Here is a 23,958-nt window from a genome sequence, read left to right as displayed (position 1 = left end):
ACATAGTAGGTCTTGGTAGGTATAGTTGTCGAGTTTGAAGACTAGGAATTAATAAAGCCATACATGTGGTGGGCCAGCCGCAGAAGGTCTGAGCCCTGGGGGTTGCCAATGAGAAGACCCAGCTCCCCAGGATAATGGCAGCTAAGCCGAAGCTCCCTCCTTTGCAGGCTCCTTGGAGCCTCTGAATGCTCTGGCAAGTCTGGGCCAGGCCACCCTACCCCCTGCCCCAGCCGCAGACCCTATGCAGCCTCAGCTCCTTAAATCCGAAGTGAATGTGTGGGTTCCAGACACCAGAATGAAATGATGGAGCCTCTAGGCGGGTTCTGGGTTTCTCAGTGGACTCAGGGTTGTCAGGAAGCACGCCCGCCTCAGTAAGGATCAGATGAACTGCCTCAGCACCACTGTCCAGGGAAGTCCATGACTCTTCAGCCGTCCCAGAGAAGCAGGACCTGAGCTACTGCCCTCCTCCATCCCCCCCCCCCCCCCCGCTTCCATCCCTTCCCCCATCTTGCCAGGAGCTCCAGTAACGGGGCAAACACACCAGGCCCCAGGTGTTCTAAGTCTAATCGAGAAAGCAAAACACAGACAGAAAAGACTTAAGAATACAGAAAAACAGGGAAAAGAATTGTTTTTTTCTTTCAAAGGAACTCATAGGCCGAGGGGCCGTGAACTAAGGAATCCACACCCCATGGGTTCATCCACCACCTTCCAGAGCGTGGTGATGGCGAGGCTGCCACGGAGGGTCATCCACAAGCTCTCCTCAGAGGTCCCCTTGGAGGCCCTGTGGCCCGCCTGGAGGAGAACAGGCCCTCTGCCTGAAACAGTGAATTTACATAACCTCCCAGGCCCCGGCGATGCTCCTCAGGCTCTGGTTACAACAACAAGGGCCGGGGAACCGGAGAGCCTGTGATGGCCAAGGCAGGGGGGAAACCAAACACAATCCACATGAGGTTTTCATTTGCTCAGCCACGTGAGAATGGCCCTGCAGATCCAGCTATAAATACCCGCTGCCATTGCCACAGGATGGAAAAGCCTGCGCTCTCTCTCGCTCTCTCTCTCTCTCTCTCTCTCTCTCTCTCACACACACACACACACACACACACACACACACACAGACACACACACACAAGTCCCTTCAAATGGTTCATGGGCTCAATAATGCAGGTCAACGTCTCTAAGAATATCTACCTTAGAAGACACAGCTCTCCACTCCCCTGGCTGAGCGTCTGTGTAGAAGCCTCCCCAGAGATGACAGGGCCTGGGAGAAGCATCCCACAGCCATCACCAGGGCGGAATGCAGGGCTGTCCCCACAATACCGAGGCCCAGTCAAAACCCACCAGCGACCACAAACAGGACCGAAGGGAGGGGCTTGGACCATGGCAAGACAGCCTAACACAGCATGGCCCGTTTCCAGAGGGGGCACCCAGGAAGGCTGGCTACAGAGAGCGAGTTAGCTGGCCTGGACCTTCTGTGCTTTGTCTTTCTCTTTCTTCCCACCTGGAAGAAACCACCTTGTCACCAGAAGGCAATGAGCATGACAACGACAAAATGGTGTCTCGTTCTATGGGCGGCAGCAAGGGAGACAGAGGGAGCCCAGGCTGCTGCGGGCACTGTGGGGCCACCCTGCCCACTCTGGACTGTGTGTGCCGGACACGCTGTGTAAGGAAAATATAGGTCCCTTGCTGGAAGGGCCACGCTGGTAGGGTTTCTGTACCCGACAGCTGGGCACAAATTCTAACGAATATGGGCCTCAGAACACCGGTTCTATGGGGTTTCCCAAGGAAAAGCCCTCTGTAGATAAAGAGAAAGAATACTACCTTAAACACTGTGAACTAGATTTTTCTGCAGAGCTCCTCTGAGCACTGGCCAAGGTCGCCTCTCTAACATCAATCACAGCCTTCATGGGATGGGGGATGTGGTTAGGTGAGCCATGGAAAGGTAACGAAGATGGAGGCAGGAGAACTCTGGGCTCAGATCCTGTCTCAAGTCCTCAGACTGCCACCTGAGAACATCAAGTTCAATCACCTTAAGGTAGATACATCCATTCTCTGGACAACAAAGTATAATATTTAGGCAGGGGTGGGGAACGCCCCTCCCGCGGGCCACGCAAGGCCTGAGAAATCATTTGGTCTGGGCCTGCCAAGGCATGAGAGGTAAGCCAATGAAGTGTTGATCAAATATAGCAGGCTAATTTTTAAGTTGATAATTTTATTTGGCCCTCAAATGATGTTATAAATATCCCAATAGCCATTGACAGAAAAAAAGGTTCCCCACCCCCGATTTAGAGCAAGCTAAAGGGCCAATCCCCAAGCCTCATTCGTAACATCATTCTTTTCAAAGCACAGAGCAAAGTACCTGACTCAAAGCCGTAGTGTCAGGTCCTTTCCTTCCCAGACCCCTCCCTGCCTCACTCAGCTAAGACTCCCAGAGTCAACCAGACCACAAATAGCTCAAACTGCCCAAAGCTATTACAATTTGAATCCAAGGGCCTCCCCATTATGTCTAGATTATCCAGTTGCATGGCAAATGCATACAGAAATATACAAGGTGACTGGAGTGTGGAGGGAGAGGCCTCAGGGTGTTTGTTCCCATTCCCTCTGCTCATCCCTGATGGCAGTGATGGGCAGTGGCCATTCCTCTAGGACCGCAGCTCCTGCCAGAAGGCCCCTCCTCCTCAGCTCCAATTGGCCCAGGGCCCTGAGGACACTTCCTTCACCCTCAGCCCTCCAGGGGCAGGAGTGCTAACAGCTTCTTGCTGTTGCTGGTCTCAGGGTGTCTCACATCTCCTCTAGTCCCTTATCTCTGCAAATAGTCCTCTCATTACATTCTTATCAGCTAAACCCTCTGGGAGTGCCAAGTGTCTCCTGCCCAGAGCCTGACCGTCATAAACGACAAGGTATGTTATCAGAGCAACCATGTGCCCAGGATTCGTGCCGCAAAGTCCCCATTTCCTGCGATTTTCTTCCTTTTACTTAAGGTGAATTATAGGACATAAATAAGCAGGAGGCAGAGAGGCAAGCCCTTGGCTTTGGTACCAGGGCAAGCACTCTGCTGGCCAGATAAGGGACTCATGGGGCTGAACTGAGGCTGAGGGTGGTGGGCTTGGTCAAGGACAGAGGCTGCACATCGGAGGACAGGGCACTGGAGGCCCGCCCAGTGAGTGCCCCTGGCCTTGGACTGGGACCAGATTCCCAGGGAGAGGAGCTGTAATTGAAGAAGAAGGCACGTACAGGAGCGGAACTGCCTGCATGGTAACAGGCTTCATTGTCCCTTGAAAGAAAGAGGCGAGGCGGTCCCAGTGGACTGACCTCCCCATGTCAGGGCCGCATGTCTGCAAAAGGAGCAAAGAGGGGCCATTCCCATGAAAGTCAGACGCAGGGAGACCTCCGTGGGAGCCAGGCAGTGAGGACGCAGAGGGAGAGCCTCTCAGCCCGGGGCACTGAGGGATACTCAAGACTGTTGGTCCCATGTTCTTATCAAAAGGATGTCAGGACAGATGATGGCTGTGGTCACTTGCAAGAAATTCCGGTCATTCCCAAGGAGGGGATGGGATGGGAGGAAGCTCCAGCAATCTGCAATATAGAGAATGTGCCAGAGAGCTGTTATTTGGCTCCTATTCCTATGACCCTATGTTGCATCTCCATGGATATATCAAAATAGGATCCCCACAAATCCTCAAACCAAAAAAAAAAAAAAAAAAAAAAAAAAGAGGGCAAGATTTTTAGTTCAAAAACAGTGATTACCATGAGCTCACAGGACCCCCTGGCTCACCAGAAGGTGGTCACAGCACCTAGGATGTCCCAGCTGGACCTGGAGCAAAGGGGCAGTAGCTTCTATTCACTCTCCAACATGTCCATGTGCCAACGGGCAGAGGAGATGAATTGGGAGTGTGTGCCCATTTTATTGCTTATTTAATTTTATGTATTGATTGACTAACCTTTAGAGAGAGGAGGAGGGGGAGGGAGAGAAAGAGGGAGAAACACTGGCCGTTTTTTTCCTACATGCCCCCTACCTGGGATTCAGCCTGCAACCTGGGCATGTGCCCTTGACCAGAAATCGAACAGACAACCTTTCAGTGCATAGGACAACCTCCAACAGCTGACCCACACTGGCTAGGGCTGTACGCATTTTAAAAAATTTAACTTTACAAACTTTAAAAATATAGATGCTAAATAAAACATTTGTATACCACTGAGTATAAGGAATAAACTAGCACAAATGTAAGTGGAGTCCCTGTGTACCCACCCTGCCTTCTCTAGCGGGAGCCATCTCTCTGAATCCAGTGGTTGTTCCAAATGTGTTTTTATGCTTCTATCCATATGTAAATATTTGCAAATAATAAGGGTGGTATTACTTCAAACTTAATGACAATGATATCTTCTGCACCTCGCATTTCCACTATTGTTTCTGAGATCATACCTTCCTAGTACCTCTTCGTGTTTTGCCCGCGGTATTATATAGTATTCCACTGTATGTAAATATCAAATTATTTAACCAGTCTTTAGATTGAGGTAGACATGTGAGTTGCTTTCTAGCTCTCAAATCGCTCATTATAGAATAGTTACGCTATAATGAATATTCCTGAACATATCTCCTCCTCACATGTTTCCGAGTTTTTCTCTAGGAATGGAATTGCTGGGCTGAAGGATAAGTGCATCTCCGGTTTCACTAGACAGCAACAAATTGCTCTCCAAAGTGTCAAAGCAATTTCATTCCCACCATTAGTGAGTGGGAATTACGTTTGGCTCTACATCCAGTGTGATGAGTATAAGTTGGGGGCCAATCTGATCAAGTGGGTGTTAAATGATGTCTCCGTGTGATTCCAATTTATGGTATTTCCCTGTTTCCAAGTACGTTTGACCGTCTTTTCATGTGTTTATTATTCTATGGCATCATTTTACTGTTAGAATTACTCTTGCATGCTTTGAAAAACCAAAAGAATTTTTCTTTTTTTTTTTTATTTATTTTATTTTATTTTATTTTATTTATTTATTTATTTATTTATTTATTTTTTACATATTTTCTTGATTTTTTTTTATTGCCCCCCTCCCTCCCTCCCACACATCCCCTCCCTCCCCATAGTTTTATGTCCATTGGTTGTACTTATATGCATTTATACAAGTCCTTCGGTTGATCTATTATCTCCCCCTGATATCCCTACCCTCCCCACTGTAATTTGACAGTCTGCCTGTTGCTTTACTTTCTCTATATCTGTCTCTTGGTTCATCAGTTTATAAAGATCTTTATCATCCACCGATGTGTGAGGTCATGTGGTGTTTCTCTTTCGTTGATTGGCTTATTTCACTCAGCATGATGCTCTCCAATTCCATCCAGGTTGCTGCAAATGATGAGAATTCCTTCTTCTTTATGGCAGCATAGTATTCCATTGTGTAGATGTACCAAAGTTTTTTGATCCAATCATCTGCTGACGGGCACCTAGGCTGTTTCCAAATTCTGGCTATTGTAGATTGTGAAAAAACCAAAAGAATTTTTCTTTTAATTTATAAAAGTTGGAACAAGTTGTGCATTTCATCACCTCTTCCCTGGAAAAAGAGAGGGAGATGGAGGCAGAGGAAGGACTTCCTTTTGCAGACCGGCTTTGAGGTAGGGAGCCATAAAATGACCATCACATTCGAGGTGAGCCACGGACAGAAATTCCCACAATCCCTGGGCAACGTGGCAGGCCCATTTCTCTAGACTTTGTCAACATTGTTCGGGAAAAGTTCCCAGTGTTTTGTTGGTGCCCTTCACCTGTGAACATAGAACTGTGTGGATGTCACAGAGGGGCGGAAGGACCCAGAGGGACCATCTGTCCATCTCCCCGCAGGAAGCACCATGCATCTGCCATGCCATGGTATCTACTGAGTACATACTATGTTCCAGACAATCATCTAATAGCCACAGAAACCCTGAAGGAGAGTCTGTAATTTTCCGACATTTCCCAAGCTTTCATAAACGGAATCCACATTCCTCAGCTTTGAGCATCTCTAGGGAATAGTGTTCCTCACTTCTAGATCCGCCTTAATAGCTCCAGTCACTGGCACAAGGGATGGATGAACAGGCTCAGAAATGCGTGAGAGCAAAGACCACATTTTATTCAACTGCAAAGTTCCAGGGAGCATTTGACTTATGCCTCTTTAGGGAAGCGCTTCTTCCCATACTAAATCTTCTTTTCTGAGCTCGAAGGCAGAGTCATCGTAGAAATAAACAAGCCCATTTGCTCAGGGTATAAAAGACGCCTGAGATATAGCTGGGGACACTTCTTTTCCATGAACCCTTCCCCGACTTCCCCATCTCAAAACCATCTTTCCTCTAACCATGCACTAGTTTCCTCAGACCACACACTAGTTTTCCAATGGAAAGCACATTGCTTGGCAAATAATAATAATAGTTAAGATTTACTGAGTACCTACTATATTCCAGACACTGTTCTAAGCACTTTACAAGTATTAATGTTGTCCTCATTTGGGGGGAGGTACTGATACTGTCACTGTTGAACAGATCAGAAAACTGGGCCTCGGAGGAGAAATACTTGCGGGAGGCCCCGATTCTAATAAGTGGTGGGATCTGAATGTGCATCCAAGCATTTGGGGCTCAGCATCTGCACCAGGAGGCCACTACGTGCTCCAAAGCTACTGCTAGGCATGCACAAGCCCTTACATGCTCCTGGCTGGTGTTCTGGTGAAAATGCAGCTGTGGGTTTAATGAGAAATTAATTATTCTTTGCAACCATATCTTCGACACACTCACATCAAATCTCTAAGGTCTAGAAGAATTTGCTGATTCTGTCTTCATTTATTAATTAAAAACTCCCCGTCATGTGGGCTTGTCACGTGTGCACTGCAGGCCTTACTTGAAGAGACTGAAGACCCCAGAGGGGGTGAATTTTGCTCCCCAGGATTCACTCCCCAGGACCCGCTGGAGCCCCTCACACAGCACCTTACACCAGTGCTCCTCAGACAGCTGTTGAGCAACCACAACCATTACCGACTGGGAATCACACAGCACTTTGTGGTGTGACCTGCGCTGCTTTTTCTATGCCCTGGGTCACAGGCTCACTTAACTCTTTTCCATTTTACAGGAGACTCCAACCGAGGCTCAGATATGCCAAACTGCTCAATCACTTATCTACGGAAGTGCAACTAATTAGCGGATGGCTGAAATTTCAGCCTAGATCCTCACACCAACTCCCACGAGACGGTATCATTAAGCTGATTCCTTTTACTTTCTGTCTTTTGCATGTACACACACTTCTACACACAACTGGCTTCTCTTTCTGGGCAAATGGAATAGGAGTCAGATCCAAAGAGAGAAAAGAAAGAATCTAAATTAAGCTTGTTCTATGAAATACGAATGAATTAATAAATGAATGAATGATTGATTGAATATGAATGAGCACAAGGATAAATGATATGTACCAGGTGTACTGGTTAATAATGCAGATTTTATAATCAAAGAAAACACAATATTTCCAAGAGAAACATTAAAAATGCTTTATTCAAAGTAATGTCCATCTCTAGCTACACATTTTCCCCATCTTTCAGGTAATTTGTGGATACCATCCCAATAGACCTTTTCTTGTTTTGAGGCAAACCATTCAGACACCCAATTTTCTACTTCTATATATGTTTTGAAGTGTGGCTCAGAAAGTGCATGTGCCATCATTCGGAGTAAGTGCTAATCTGAAGGAGCAAGGTCTGGTGAATATGCCAGGTGGGTTCATACTGCCCAGGCAAGATCTTTTTAATGTGTCTTTAACTGGTTTTGAAGTGTGTGATGGTGCATCATGAAGCAAAATTACTTTGCCATGTCTTCTGTCCCATTATGGTCGTTTCACAATCAAAGCATGGTTCAAGTTGATTTCTTGTTGTCAGTAGCGATCAGTATTAACAGTTTCACCTGGTTTTAGAAGCTCAAAATACACCACACCTTTCTAATCCCACCAAGCATAGAGCATTGTCTTCTTTTGGAAGCAATTTGGCCTTGCAGTTGATGTTGATGGTTGACCTGGATCAACCCATGATTTTGTGCATTTGGGATTCTCAAAATAAATACACTTTTCATTGGCAGTTACAATTCGATGGAAAAAAGACTTTCTTTCGTGCTGTTGAAGCAACATTTTACTGATGACTTTTCGGTTTTTCATTTGTCTTTTGTTCAGTTGATGTGGCACCCATTTTCCTTCCTTTAAAATCTTTCCCATTGCTTGTAAACTATTGGAAATTGCTGAGCAACGTTTAGTCTTTCAGCAAGTTGTTTTTGAGTTTGACACCCATCTTCATCCAATAATGTTTGTAATTGTTGGTCTTCATACTTTTTCGGTTGACCTAGACGTTCTTTGTCTTTCACATCGAAATCATCACTTTTAAAGTGATTAAACCAGCATTCACAAGTATCTTGAGATGGAGCATGTTCACTGTAAGCTTCCCGAAATATTCAGCAGCATTTTTCTTCAAAATAAAGTAATGAATTTAAACTTCCCACAAATGCTATTTTTTGGGCACGAAATTTGACATTTTTAAGTGTAAAAATATCTATGATGTTAACACCTTCAGAAAATTTGACATATGAAGTTTTGAGGCTTGTTGTCCATACAAGAAAATAGCATCCATATCAAATCGCATATATATCAACATATGTGTAACTCCATCTATTAAGAAAATATGCCTTGTTAACCGCTATACCTAGTACAGTCAACAAGAATTCCCTGAATGCTAACTCTGTGCCCGACACATGGACAGGTGCTGTCAATGTCACAGGAACTAAGGCACAGCCCTAGCTTTCTAGGAGCTTCTGATCTGTTGGCATAAGGATCTCAATGGTAATTGGATCTGTCCAAGAAAGCTTCCCTTGTCAGAGCCATGTGTGAGCAGGGAATGGTGTGCAGGGGAAGTGAAGAAAGCCAGGCTCTGGTTGGCATGAACCAAGGAGACTAGAAGTCCATCGCACAGGGCAGACTCCCTCACAGACAGGGTTCTGAAAGAGTTAAAAAGAGTCGGGACAGCCCCTCGGAGCAGGAGAGCGATGCCCACTCAGCCTTGCAGGGGTGAGCAATATCCCAGTTCCCCTGGGGCTGTGTCTGCTTCCCAGTGTCCCGTCCAGTGAGTGCCCCTTTCACTCTTGAAGGAGTCCTGGTTTAGACAGTAAATTACATGGTCACCCTTGCCTTCCAGGAAATGTATGACTTTTTCCAGCAGCTCCAGGGCAGGGAAACAATTTGGCTTCTCAAGGTCACTGAGTTGCTCCTTTTTACAGAGCATCTCCTCATAGCCACCACCCACAGCTGGCGCGGGTTCTAGGGGAACGGCCCCCACACCCGCGTCTATGTTTCTATTCAGTGTTAACATTGAAGCCAAAACTATTCACCATCAGATACCCAAATGCAGAAGCTTTAGATTCAATACATCTGTCTATATTCTGACTCTGAAATGTATTCTGTGTCCCCTTAGGCAAGACACTCAACCTCTCTGAGCCTCAGTTGCCTCATCTGTGGAGCTGATAACTCTCATCTCATGAGATGGTTGTGAGGATTTAGCATTGTGCCTGGTGTGCAGGGCACACCTACCTACAGCAGGCTTTCTAGAACATGCGAACTCTCTGATGCAAAGAGCATGGGGGATAGGAAGATCTCAGGAACCCCAGGGTATTACTGGGCCTCAAGCCCTTGCACTACCAAGTTGGAGCCGCTTCTTCATCTTTATAGAAAATGGAAAACACAGCACAACCACTTCATTGAATTGTTTGGCAATACATATCTTCTACAGCCAAACACATGCATTCCCTATGATCCAGCCGTCCCATGCCCAGGAACATACCCATACCACGTATCCATATGTTCCCCCAAGAACAAGTGCACAAATGCTCATAGCAAGGCTGTGCATAACTTCCCCCTCCATGCCCAGCCACAGAAGGGTAAGTAAATCATGGAAACCTGAACCACCATGAGAATAAATGACCTACACAGTAGCATGATGTTGAACAAAAGAAACCAGACACAAACAAATATGCACTGTGTGCTTCCATGTACGTGAAGTTCAAGGACAGGAAAACTAACCTATGGAGTTGGGTTTCAAGATCACGGGTAGTAGGGGAGAAGGTGCATGAGTGGCTTTTCTGGGCAGGGGACGGACGTGGGGGGCTTTGGAATGCTCTGTCTCTTGATCTGGATGCTGGGTACACAGCTGTGTTTGGTTTGTGAAAACCCATTGATCTGTATACTTATAAACTGTATTTTTCTCAATCATGTCAAACTTCACTAGCAAGTTAAAATAAATGTTTAAATGGAAAACATATTTTTTGCCCTAACTGGTTGGGGTCAGTGGGAAGAGAGTTGGCCTGCAGACTCAAGGGTCCCAGATTCAATCCCAGTCAAGGGCATGTACCTTGGTTGTGGGCACCTACCTAGTAAGGAGTGTGCAGGAGGCAGCTGACAGATGTTTCTTTTTCATCAATGTTTCTAATTCTCTATCCCTCTCCCTTCCTCTCTGTAAAAAAAATCAATAAAATATATATTTTTTAAAAACAAACCAAAAACATATTTTTTGGTAGAGAGTTGAGCTAAGTAGGCAGTAGACACTTAGCAAAAAGCAGTGGGATATTTGGTTTAATAAATGCTTGTTGAATCCCTACTCTAAGCCAGACACTGAGCAGGATGCTGAATAAAGAGAGCTAATGAGACTTAGTCCCCATTCTCTATCACCTTCATCAGCATCATTAACATTCCTCAGTGCTTAGTATGTACCAGCCATGGTTTTAAGTACTTTCCCCCCTTTTTTTCTTCTTTTTACCAAACCATGCATCAACTATCTTCATTAACAACCCATTTTACAGGCACAGAGACCTGCAATAACTCTGCAAGGTCACCCAGCCAGCAAGAAGTGGAGCCAGAATCTGAACCAGGGCCTGTGCTCTGAACCACAGCCTTACACTCAGAAGTCTGGCCTGTTTATCAGCTCTGCCAGCCCTGGCTTCTATAGCATCACCTCTGATTAGGGCAATGGTAATGGGAAATGACAACTGTGTGTCTCAGACAGGCACAGGGGGTTTCTAACACTGCCTCTTGGCAGCTGTCATTCCAATTGATTGCGATTTAGAAAAAGAGAAGAAGAAGAAGAAGAGTTAAAATGGTTTGGCCTTCCTACTGTCCAAAGTCCACAGAAACCCTGAATTTGCTTCAAACTAACTTCAAAGCTGCCTCTGGCTCTGTGGAAACACTGACAGATCTCCCCACTGGCCTGGCATCACTCCCTTCCCTGGCTGCCTGCTCAGGGGACCTTGAGGCTGGGGGCTGTGGCATCTGGGAGGTAGGGAGGGAGGGAATGTTGACACTGACCCCCACGAATGTGGTCAGACGTTGAACTGTGAGTCTGGGTCCCGAGTCTGGCACACGAGCATCCATCACGCAGGCTAGCTTTGCTTTGGCACTCGGGGCAGGCGATCAGTGTACTTAACCTGAGGGCGGAATGTTTAAGTCACAGCGCCAAAGCCCGCTCGTGCTCGGGACAAACTAGTAAGAAACAACAAACACCCACGGGGACAAATCAGGTCTGGCAGAGACTCGTGCAGGAATGATGTGGACACCTATGCTGGCGGGAAGGTGGCTCCTAGGGGCCAGCAGGGGCCTCTGAGACTATTGCAGAAGCACCGGTAAGAGGGAGAGGCATTCCCAAAGGCCAGCTCGTCCAGTCCCCATCTCCAGGATGGCAGCAAAGCCATCTGCTTTGTGCTTTTACCCAGAAGTACCCATATCCTCTGTCTAACATGAGCAGCAGGGGCAAGGACAGGGGCAAATGCAAATTTGGCAATAAAATTCTAAACATTTGCTCAGTCTGCCCAACCTATTTGTAGAGAAATCTGTTTGGTCTCACCTAGAAAACAGACAAAATAGAACACAAGAAAAAAAAAAAAGGTGCACTTTTTCATATTCTAATAGAGCCACTGATGATTACAAAAATAATAATAATAATAATAATAAAAAATAATAATAATAATGGACGCCTCTGAAAGGACTTCATATAAAACAGTCACAGTGTCTGGAACAGGCACCGGGTTTTCAGGAAGGGCACTTGGAATCAACCACCCAGGGGAGGGGCTGGCAGGAGGGAGGTGGCACTGGGAGGAGGGAAAAGGCAGCCATCATTTGTCATTCAGCCTCAGGGAAGGCCTCTGGCAACCCTATGGGGAGCCCTGACACTGGGAGGCCCTTTGGAATTTTCTCACATTGGGACAGAGGGGCAGGCCTTCCTCACTCCCACCTATCATTGGATGCAGGTGACCCAGGAGAGGAGCATGGGTGCGAGTGACTGTGGGCAAAGGAAACTCTTGAGCTGAGGAAATTCCAAAGAGGATGACCACCCCCAGCACTGCCCACCGCCGAGTTAGTCCTAAACGAGGTCTGGGTGGCATAGCCCAGACTCCACTATGCGAAACTTAGACTCACTCTGGCCTGCTTGGCTCTGGTTGAGCATTAACCTATGAACCAGGAGATCAAGGTTAGATTCCTGGTCAGGGCACATGCCCAGGATGTGGGCTCGATCCCCAGTGTGGGGTGTGCAGGAGTCAGCCTACCAATGATTCTCTCTCATCATTTCATCATTGATGTTTCTATTTCTCTTTCCTTCTCCCTTGCTCTCTGAAAACAATATTCAACAACAAAACAACTTGGACTCAGAGAGGCAATCAGTGTGTAGAGGCCACACCCTGCCCATGATACTAATTTGTGGCATCAGTACTAGCCTCCAACCTAATGTCTAGCTAGTCTTTGATGTTTCCTGGGCATTGCCTACATTTCAGTCATTGAGGAGACCCAAGGAGGGAAGACTAAATCTGATGAGGGGAAAGAGGAGCCATATAGCCTGGTGCTCAGTAGCTTCCCTTGGGGATGAACGAGGACCACATATGACATGTAGTCATACCCCAGTATGGTCAGGCCTGGTACAGCACTCACTATGCCCGAGTGCCAAAGCCAAGCTTTCTTGGGTGACGGATACTTGTATGGTCAGACTCAGGGACCCAAACTGGTGATCAGCAAGGATGAAACCACCTCTAATATCTGACTGATGCAAAAGTAAACATCCCTACAAGAATGGCATGATCTCAAATAGATACAGCTGTATGTGTCCAGGCATCAAGAAGTCAAGAAAAATTAACAAGAGCTTGAGGCATTGGAGGGATGACCTTGACATATGATCAAGAGGAAGAGACACATGCTGCAGAGTAATGTGCAAAGTTAGATTCAACTTCAATGAAAAACACACTCAGACAAGATCCCGCCCCATCTGTAGCATACCTGTAGGTATTTGTTTGAACAAAGGAAAGGATATAGAAGAACATCACTCTAGCCCAGGGATCAGTAAACTCATTAGTCAACAGAGTCAAATATCAACAGTACAAAAATTGGAATTTCTTTTTGAGAGCCAAGTTTTTTAAACTTAAACTTCTTCTAATGCCACTTCTTCAAAATAGACTTGCCCAGGCCGTGGTATTTTGTGGAAGAGCCACACTCAAGAGGCCAAAGAGCTGCCTGTGGCTCTTGAGCTGCAGTTTGCCTACCACGGCTCTAGCTTATTTACATTAATTATGAGAGTGTGGAGAAGTAGACATGTTATTCGTTTCCCATTTGTCTTTTTGTAATATGGTTTCACTTGCTTAAGCAAGGATGAATTACTTTCATAATTTGGAAAAATCAAATGAAGGATACATTTTTAAAAATGATCAGCATAGCACCGAGTGCATAATGGGGAAACACATACACATACTGTTTCATTCTCTCTCCTACCTCCCCTCTTAGGATGCAATTCCTCGTAATCCTTTTGGGGTTGATCAAAAGGAATATTTAATTCAAGGCCAATATTTTCCTGTGCCCTCCCCTTAGTCATTACAAGAGAGCATCATTTGAATATTATTCCACACACAGTATGTATCTGCCACCAAAGTAAATCTGCCATTAAATCTGTAAAAAATTATGCAACACATTCTGTAGTCAAATGGCAAAGCGGTGAATTATCTGCTATTTGCTATTATCCATGACCATGCTTCTCTCTATTGCCGTGCTAATGAAAGCTGACCATAGCAAGCTAACTCCCAATTATCCTGGCTCATGTACATGAAAAGCCCAGAGGCCAAAACCCAACTTGCCATCACATCTGCAGACAAGAAGTCAAAGACTTGGTTTTAAGTTTCTTCCATCTTTCTCTGTCCCTGGCTGCACCCTGGAAGAGGTGTCCCAGGGGGAAGAAGCCACCACAGAATGGCAGGTTGAGGACACAAAGGGTCCACGTAAGTCTTTAAACACGGTAGCTCTGCTCAATCTGGTTGGCTATAGGAATTCTCTCTTGCAATCCCATCAGCACCTGCACAGGACCTACTCATTCCTCCAGAGTTAACTCGGGTATCTCTGTGTAGAATCAAGGGTTAGTTGACATTGTCTGGCTAACAGGTATGGACTCTACAGTGGAATTTGACTTTTATGAGCTCCAAACCTGTAGAAAGCAAGATGGAGACAGTCCCACCCTGACTGTACTGCCGTTTGTTAAGTGTTAGAACAGAGTTGCATGTCAAGTTCATGGGAGTGAGAAGGAAGGAGGGACTGGGGGGAGCCTGTTCCCATGAGAGAGAAGGCAGGGGCAAACCCGGTAGGTAAAGGACCAGGAAGATGGGGATTGGGAAGGGTCTTTCCGTTAGAAAGAACTATGAACAAGGGTACAGAGTTGGGACATGCTCATGACTATTCAGTGTAATAAAACCTAGGCTAGTGGTCGGCAAACCATGGCTCGCGAGCCACATGCAGCTCTTCAGCCCTTTGAATATGGCTCTTGCACAAAATACCACAGCCTAGGCGAGTTCATTTTGAAGAAGTGGTGTTAGAAGAAGTTTAAGTTTAAAAAATGTGGCTCTCAAAAGAAATTTCAATCGCTGTACTGTTGGCATTTGGCTCTGTTGACTAATGAGTTTGCCGACCACTAACCTAGGCTAACCCTTGAGGAATGATAGGGACTGCTGGTTGACACAGCAGTCAGCCACACAGGAACTCCTCACTCACATCCCAAGGCCTGATCTGTGTTGTTTTAACAGGGGAACCTTTACTTCAGAAACCTCACAAGAGTTTTTCTTGGCCAACTAACTCACAGACTTATTATTTTCCCTACTGCATCCCTTATTCTGCCCATGACACTGGATTTAGGTGTTGGCTCCAATCTAGTTAGTTTTTGTTCTATTTGGTTTATTGCAAGTAACTACAACAATGGTGATAGTGAGAGCTAACATTTGCTGAGTGCTTACTCTAGGTCAAGGACTGACAATGCTCACCACCACATGGAGTGGGAAGTATTATTTATTATCATCCCTGTTTCTCCCATGAGACTCAGAGAGATGAAATAATATGCAAGGCCTTACAAAAGTAAGTAGCAGGGCCAGGATTCAATCACAGGCTTGTCTGATTCTAGACCCATATTCTTGACCACCATGCAGAAATGACTCTCCCGAAGGCATACTCGCTCTATACCTGTCTGAGATCCAGAGCAGAAGCCATCAAACTTTTTCTGTTAAAGGGCCAGACAATAAGTATTTTCAGCACTGTGAACCACAGGGTCCCTATTAGAACACTCAGCTGGGCCCTTTTAGCATGAAAGCAGCCATAGACAACACATAGACAAATTACATGGCTGTGCTCCAGTAAAACTCTGTTTATATAACAAGTGGACAGATTGATTTGGCTCCTAATCTATAGTGTTTTGTTCATTCATTCATTCAGGCAATGTTTATTGTCTCCCTTGTGCCTGATACTATACCAGGTTCTAGAATTCAGGGAGAACCACGCAAGTCCTCCCCCCCCCCCGCCCCCCCCCCCCTCACGGAGCTTACTTAAATCCTAGCAAAGTCTTGCCTTCCTTTTACCTGTTCCTGATACCCAGCGTCCTGACCTGTGTGAATTATGGTGAGTCTTTTAGCCCACAGAGTATGAGCCATATAATGTGGATAATACTGATCTCACAGGATTGTTATGATGATGGAATGAGGCCATGACCTCTTCAAACTGTAGGATGTTGTACATGGTAAGGTACTATTGTCATTCTGCCATTATGTTAGGTACCAACTCACTGATTTCTTTCCCCAGGCTTGACCTTGCCTGTTTGAGCCACGGCAGTGTTTGGGATGTCTACAACAAGCTGTATGGAGACAGCTCACTGGTAGCCCAGGTTCACTGGTGACTGAGCTGGTGGCCTTTCCTTTCCTCCCGCAGAGGGTCACAGGGGGCTGCCACTGGCATGCAGAGTGCTGGTCTATGCCCCACTTCTGTATGAAAGGGCCTCCCACTTTGAGCACCGATGTTAAGCCGTGAATAAGTGGCTTATTTACTTTCCCTCGTAGGCAAAGGTCCAAACCCAGGTACTTTCATGAGCTTAGATCTAGAGGGGAATGGCATGAACAGTTTGCTGAGCATGGAGCAATGTGCTAGGTCCTTCTCATGTCCTGTCTCATCTCGTCTTCAGAACCACGGGGGGAGGTGAGGATAGCTCCTGCTCCCATTTAGCAGACGAGGAAAAATCACAGAGATTGAACTGCTTGTCACCCGGTGGGGTCGGCACTCACACCTGGGTCCACCTGGTCCCGAAACGTTCCCTGCGGAGCCCCAGGCATCCTGCAAGCCAGTCAGCTCCTCAATGGCAAGAAATGAACCGCCAAACGTTTCTTTCTCCAGGCTTTTTCTTGTCTTTGCTTTGGAGTGGGGACCCAGAAAAAACCCCATGGCACCTGCTCCCGCCACAGCGTGAAAGCCTCGCACCGCTCTGGCGTGACACACGGGGCCAGAGAAAAGGCATTTCCTCCCTGCGCAGCATTTCGACGGCACAGTTTTATAACCTCGCAATGAAGCAAAAAAAAAAACAAACAAACCAAAAAAATGTGAGGAGAGAGTTGAAGAAATGGATGCTGCCAGCAGTGAGGAATTCACTGACCCCCAATCTGGGCCATCTCAAGAGATGTTGGCCACTCGCTGAGCCTCTTAAAAGCTGAAAAGTCATCCCAGGCCACGGTTAAAGAGAGTGCTTGAGCAAAACAGAAACAAATGTGATCCTCAGAGTCTTAAATGTCAACGTGAAGGATAACTTAGAAGCTCTCCGAGGGTCCAAGAGAACCTGCAGCTGCTCTGTGCAGCATCAGATGCTCCTGTGCTTGGACAGCCACTAACCTACATAGTGTGCCAATCGGGGTGCCAATCCGGGGGCGGGGGGAGGCAGCTTGCCCACCCCACCCCACCAGACAGACTTACCGATGCCTAAAACTTCCATTCCTTTTTATAGATATTTTCTATTGATTTTGAGAGAGGAAGGGAGAGGGAGAGAAAAAGATTGATGGGAGAGTGGAACATCGGTCAGACTACCTCCTGCATGCCCCCTACCAGGGATCGAGCCGGAAACCCGGGCATGTAGTCTCACCAGAAATTGAACCAGCAGCCTTTTGGTGCATGGAGCCACACCCAGCCAACTAAGCCACATGGCCAGGGCTAAAGCTTCTATTCTTTGCAACCCATTGGAATCTCCTCCTCTTACTCTGATCTCAGCACCTTCAGGCACAGTGGCTGCCTAACCTCTCTCTGACCCGAGTCTTCAAGACTCAACTGGTTCTTCTACCTCATTTTCTTAGATTCTTTTTTTTCCTGCTGCTCTGAGTGGGTGTTTCCTGCTACTGTGTCTTCCAAATCACTGATTCTATCCTGTGCTTCATCTAATCTTGACTTGGGGAAACATCTTGTAAAGTATATGATTATCTCACCACTATGCTGTACTAGTACAAAACAATATTGAAGGTAAACTATAGTTGAAAAATAATTAAAAAAAAAAATGATACAAAGGTTAAAAGTCAAAAGAAGCCGAAACCGGTTTGGCTCAGTGGATAGAGCGTCGGACTGCGGACCGAAAGGTCCCGGGTTCGATTCTGATCAAGGGCATGTACCTTGGTTGCGGGCACATCCCCAGTGGAGGATGTGCAAGAGGCAGCTGGTCGATGTTTCTCTCTCATCGACATTTCTAACTCTCTATCCCTCTCAATTCCTTTCTGTGTAAAATCAATAAAAAATATATTTAAAAAATTAAATAAATAAAAAAAGTCAAAAGAAAAAAGGAATCCCATTGTTCTTGATCTTGCTGCCCCACCCCCACCTTGCCACTTCCCATCCCCACAATACACTCCAGCTTGTTCTGTGCCCTCTGCCTCTGGAGGGAGTGTTTCCAGGCCAGATGCCCAGGATGCCTGGTGCCTCCTCCCATCCTCAGGATGATGGGCCAGGCATGTGCTCCTGGGTAATCCCCATCAGCCACCGTTTCTCCAGGGAGCCAGTAAAGGTCACCTGACCCTATCAACTCCACCCATTGGCCTTCAATAATGGAAAACATGGAACCAGATGTGGGGGGAGGTCCTTTCCAAACTACGCAGGCTCCTGGTGGCTGAAAACGGGAACATGAAATGACGACAGGCCCTTTGTGAAGGGTCTACAATAGGGGTGTCGAACTCAATCAGAGAAGGGGCCAAAATCTAAAATCCAGCCTAAATCGCGGGCCAAATGGTTTACTGAACAGTCATAAACTGACAATGTCATAAACTGACAGTGGAGTGCAGTGATGACAGCGCGGTGCGGGCCACATTGCAAGGCCTGGCGGGCTGGATTTGGCCCGCGGGCCTTGTGTTTGACACATGTGGTCTACAACATCGCTAGCTGCATTTCCATCTTTTTGCATAAATATCATTTTTGTAAGAACCTTGTGAGGTAAATATTACCCTCATTATCTTTTTGCGGGTGAGGACGCTGAAGCTCTCAGGGATAAGTAGGGTGTCCCAGGTGACGAGTCCCCTCCCGGCAGTGCTCAGAAGCCTGGGCTCTCTCCTGCTCCAGGCAGAGTGTGGAGCCCAGACCTGAAACACACAGGGTCCCTGACCATAGACTCTGGCGGCCATGGAGACCCAGAGAGTCGGCCACTAGCAAAGCCAAGGACTCCATCCAAGTTGTTTGTCAGCCGGTGTGCTTGCCCTTTGGAACTTCAGGAGAGTCTGAGAATGGGCCCGAAGTATTCTGACCTCAGGGATGAGCCGGCCAGATTTTGAGCTGATAGACTGGATGCGGAGAAGGCTCCACTATCGGTCCAAGCATCAGCGGCCTAGGAATTTGTCCCAGCTCGCAAGTTGGTAAAATGGCCCAGAGCAAGCCTGGCGGGGCCAGGATGGCACTGACTCTCAGAGAAACCTTCAGGAAGAAAGAATGGAAGCCCAGTTCTCTTGCTGAGGACCGGGTGCTGCTGGGACAGGGGAGTTCTGGGCGCCCACCTCCAAGGGGGTCCCTCCGTCCCTGGTATTCAGCCTTCTATTTGGAAATAGTGGGAATGAGCGGGAACATTGAAAATCAGTCCTCCCTTGGGCACCACTGAAATCAGAGAAGCAAGCCTCTGCCTCACTGGTCATCTTTCACCCTCCCGACAGGGCGCTGAGGCGTCCCCTCTCCTCCCCTGGTCCAAGGCTCCTCAGTGAGGGAGAGAGTCTCACCTGTCTAGTGTCCAAGACTTTGGGGGCAGGAAGTTGGAAAGGAAGACTGGGGAGAGACCATGTTCCCATAGAAAGCAGTAGTCTCTCAATCTCACCTACTCCCCCCCCCCTTCCCCCCACAAAAAATCATTCACAGGCCTTCCTACTGGTCCTGCCCTCACATCCTCCCTTCCTGATCGCCTGACTCTCTCTCAGTTCCAGCGCCCAGGAGAAGTTTCTCTCCTCTTTTCGTCCTGATTAGGGCACTGCGACGAGTATTCCCTCAGCATCCCCTGAGCTGGAGGACAAGCTCCGAAAACTCGGCTAGGAGCACGCACCAGGAGCACACAACTCACCAGGCGGCACGACAGAATAGCACAGTTGCTGCTTTTCAAGGAAGGAGTGCAGCTCCGAGCGCGGAGGGGAAACGGGCTGTTGATGCTTCCCTGCCCCAGGCCATGTCCATCCCCACGACCATCCCGCACGTGCTTCTCTGGGGACCCCAGTGACCCCTCTTCCACACTCCTTTCCACCTCCTTCTTCATCACACGTAGGTGGAAGATGGACCCCCGAAGCCAACACTCTATTTCTGCCATCGCCGTCTGCTCAGTCTATTGCCGTGTTTCCCTAGGGATCGATTTGTATAATTTCTAAGATCCTTCCCAAATCTCCAACTTCCTGTGGGTCCTAATCTCCTCCCTGTCCCTTCGTTTTTCTAGGGCCCAGCCATGTTCCTCCCACCCAAACACGGGAGGTTGGCTCCATGGCAAAATGCAAAACCAGAGCCCAGGCGAGGGCAATGCTGAGAGGGCTGTCTTTGTGGCCACCGGTCTATGGAACCTGCTATCGACATCCAGGGCCTGCATTGGGCAATCCGGGGCTGCTGGGTCCACACGCCCCGGCTCCCTCGCTCCCACTCTCAGGGCAACACCACCCCCACTCTGCGTCCCAGGGAAAACCCACTGCCTCTGTCAGCCGGCTTTTCGGAGAAATCCAAGAAACTGACACCCGCACCCAGATGGGGGAAAACACAAACTGTAAGCTTTTCAAAAACGGGAAGTTGCTTTCATTCCTGTGTCAGCTTCAAGGAAACCCTCCAGGGCCTCTTTGCTAGAGACACAGGCTTCTCCTGCCCACCTTCCCTGGAGCTCTGCAAGCCCACCCCACAACGGTGCACAAGTGGCCAGAGCAGGGAGGCAAGAGTTAAATCCAGCCCAGACCTCAGCAAATCTGTGTTCAATTTTGATAAAAATCTCTCTCCCTTTTCCCCACCGCCCCCCTCCCTCCACCCCACGGCTCAGACACGTCTCTTTATGTTAGGAGCTCGCATCTTGTTTGGGGCACCGCGGTGCTCCCAGAGGGTCCCCCACTGCGGGCACATGTGGCAGACACATTCATCCCACTCCTGGGGCAGGCTGGACAGAGAGCCGCCGCCTCCTCCTCCTCCTCCTCCTCTTCCTTAAATTACCTGCCTCCTGACCAGACCCTTCCTTCTGCTTCAGTCAAAGTCCCAGGGCCTGGGCATGCCAGGGCCACAGGTGCTGAGGCCCCCAGCGAGGGGACCCCTTTCCTGAGATGCTCCTTTCTCTGCTCCAGATCCCACTGCCCACTGCCTGCTGCTGAGAGCCAGGACGGCCGCCCCCCTGCCCTGCCCGCGGGCCAGAGGCCAGGCTTGCTGGGGCAGGGGGGGGGGGGGGGCGGGGGGGGGGGCTGGCGGGGAGCCTGGCTCCTGAAGAGTTAAACCCCCCAAGGCAGGCACAGACCGACCCAGGACACGCCACCCCCAAAAAAGTTCTGTTTGGGGGCACCGGCTAAGTTTGTCCACTTGTGACAACAAGGAATCCGATTTCAGAGCCACAAAAACACTTTTTTTAAAAAAGTTTCCCGAAGACCTTTTCCGTGTCCAGATGTGCTGATGCCCACAGACATGCACACACGCACAGGGCCCCGCGCGCAGGCCCCGGGAGCCCGCTCCGCAGCACTTTGGAGACAAAACAGACAGCTCTGCCTCCACCGCGCCCCGCTTTACCGGGAGGAAAGTTAGGGGTAGAGAGTGGCTTAGATCTCGCACAGAGCCGCCCCCGCCGGGTCCCCACCCCGGGAGGGACGCGAGCCCCGCAGGCCGGGCGGCGGCGGCACTTACTCCGAGGTCCCCGCGCGGGCGCCGCTCCGCAGCCCGGACCCGCGGCCGGCGCGCTCGCTCTCCGCTCTCCGCTGCTCCTCGCCCCGACTCCGCCGTGTCCGGAGGAACCGCTGCCTCCCCGCCCGGCCGGCCTCCCTCCCCGCCCGCCCCGCTCTGACGTCAGGCGTCTTGGAGCGGGATATTTATGGCCGGGATACTCTGAATTTCCCCTAGGTAGAGTTCTGATTGCGGTTCCTTGGGATTTGTAATTTTCACACTTGCAGGCAGAAAGGAGGGGAGGGAGGGAGGAGGGAAGAGGGAGGGAGGAGGGGGAGCCTGCAGGGGCGAGGCACACAATGAGGGTAGCTGTTTCCTACTCTGGCAAGGAGCCTTCGCAGGGCTCCCTCTGTTTTGGAAACATGTTAGGGTCAGGGAGGCAACAGTGGCGACCTGGCCAGTGGGTTTCTCCCAGCTCCTCCCTAGGGCATCTGGTGCAAAGACCTGCTCTGAGCCTGCTGCGGGGTCCGGTCTGGGGGGGATGCCCGCTCCTTCCCCAAAGGCAAAGGGTCCCTGTAGGACAGTAAGTCCCAGGAAGGTGCCAGGGCAAGAAAAGAGATAAATCAGGCAGAACAGAACAGCTAATTAGAAGCCCTGGTCCACACCCTAACAACTTTTCCATTTCTTCTTTGGGAGTGTGTATGTAAAAGAGAAAAAAAAAAGGTTTATTTTTATAAAATTATGTTCCACACTCCCTGCCTCTGTCTAGCTTTTCCAACTCAGTGCCAGTCAATTCATCTTACTTCGCTGCTTATATACAGAGTGTGAGCCGTTTACAATAGCTCTTATTCATACTTTTTAAAATCGACTTTTTTTTTTTCTTCTTCTTCTTCTTCTTACATGTGATTGTGACCCATCTGGACTGCACTGGAGTTGCCTTGGTCGGGAGCGGCTGTCTGCCCCAAGCCTGGCACCATTCTCAAGGTGAATTTTGATCTTGTTTCCCCCACAATCCCAGGAGGCACCCACGCTGGGTGATGACCCCTGTAGAGCTTTCTGGGTATCCACGTCTGGATTCTGGTGGTTTCTCTTTCTCCACCGAGCTGAAGGGTCTTAGGGGAATGGCTGGGTGTAAGGGCCCTGCTTCCAGAATACAGAAAAAGAGAACGTAAGGCTTGGGCCTTCCTGGTTCCCAGGAATTGGAGAAGGAACATGAAAGCAATGCACAAGATGCAAATGGCTTGTGCAGGGAGATAACCTAAGTGTGTAGGTATTCAGCTCCCCATGCTAGGATGAGCAAAGATAACTGCACATCATCACTAAGCCATCACAACTCCAGTGAGCTTTCCGTTAGCCCAGATGGGGTGGGCGTGTGTGTGCCTCAACCACAGTTACAATGCAGTGGGGACTCACGGACTTGGAATGTGTTTACCCCTTTGGCAGCGGCTGGTGAGGGCTGATCGCCAGAAGGGGCCAGGTCTTGGGGACTGGGCCTCTTGGTGGGGGACAGCCAAGATGTTTTGATCCAAGCCACAGAGGGCCGGAGCCCTGCTGTGTGGCCAGTGCCAGGCGGCCTCCTGAGCTTTATACTCACTGCCATGTCTTTCCCCTTCCTCACATCAGGGTTCCATTGGCAAGGCAAGTTCTGCTCTGAGGTAGACATTGCAAGGTGGCTTCCAAACGCCATCGGCCAATCCCTTCTCCCTTAGCTTCCTCAATAAAAAAAAACTGGAGGTCTATAGTATTCACCATCCCAGGCTCCCTGGCGACTGGGGAGAGCTATGAAACCCAGTTCTGGCCAGGTGAGGTTGTTGTGCAGAAGGCAGGAGTCAGTTGCCACAAAACTCTTTCAGAAAAAGTCAGATTCAGGCGGCATGCCCCTTCGACACCTTGGCATCCCTTCATTGTCCTGCCCCTATTTCTTCTCTCTTGGAACAGAGACATGATGCCTGGAGATACAGCAGCCATCTTGCAACCTTGGGAACAAAAGCTACTCAAGGAAGGTGGAGCAGGAAGGTGGGAGGAGCCTGGGTGCTAGGAGGCATCTGCAAAGGGCTGCACCTTCTTCTGACTTCTTGTTAGGTGACAAAAATAAACTCCTATGGGTTTCAGTTATTATAGTTGAGACTTCTGTTCTGTGTGTTTTTGTTTGTTTGTTAGGTTGTTGTTGTTTTTTTTTTACAGCCAAATATAATCTTTCCTGACATGCTCCCATCGGTCCACCAAAATATACTATTGGGATCATTTCTGTGCATTAGCTTACAGGTATGACAATGATATTTTACATGTCATGCACTGTTATCATTCTCTATAGTTTTCAAAGACT

General features: G+C 48.4%; 1 protein-coding gene across 2 annotated transcripts in view; it reads right to left on the bottom strand.

The window, feature by feature from the left end:
* DAAM2 (dishevelled associated activator of morphogenesis 2) overlaps nucleotides 1-21,785 on the bottom strand; it is a 106,187-nt gene extending 84,402 nt beyond the window's left edge. Inside the window, exon 1 of one of the 2 annotated variants that reach the window (XM_084890082.1) lies at nucleotides 21,657-21,785. The gene's annotated coding sequence lies outside the window, so the exon portion shown is untranslated. The remainder of the gene's footprint in view (nucleotides 1-21,656) is intronic. The other variant, XM_084890083.1, reaches the window with a different exon arrangement.
* Between the last annotated feature and the right edge of the window lie 2,173 nt (nucleotides 21,786-23,958).

This window comes from Pipistrellus hanaki, assembly GCF_964339955.1.
Source record: "Pipistrellus hanaki genome assembly, chromosome: 7".
In the NCBI taxonomy this organism is placed as follows: Eukaryota; Metazoa; Chordata; class Mammalia; order Chiroptera; family Vespertilionidae; genus Pipistrellus; species Pipistrellus hanaki.
This window is presented reverse-complemented; position numbering and strand designations above follow the sequence as displayed.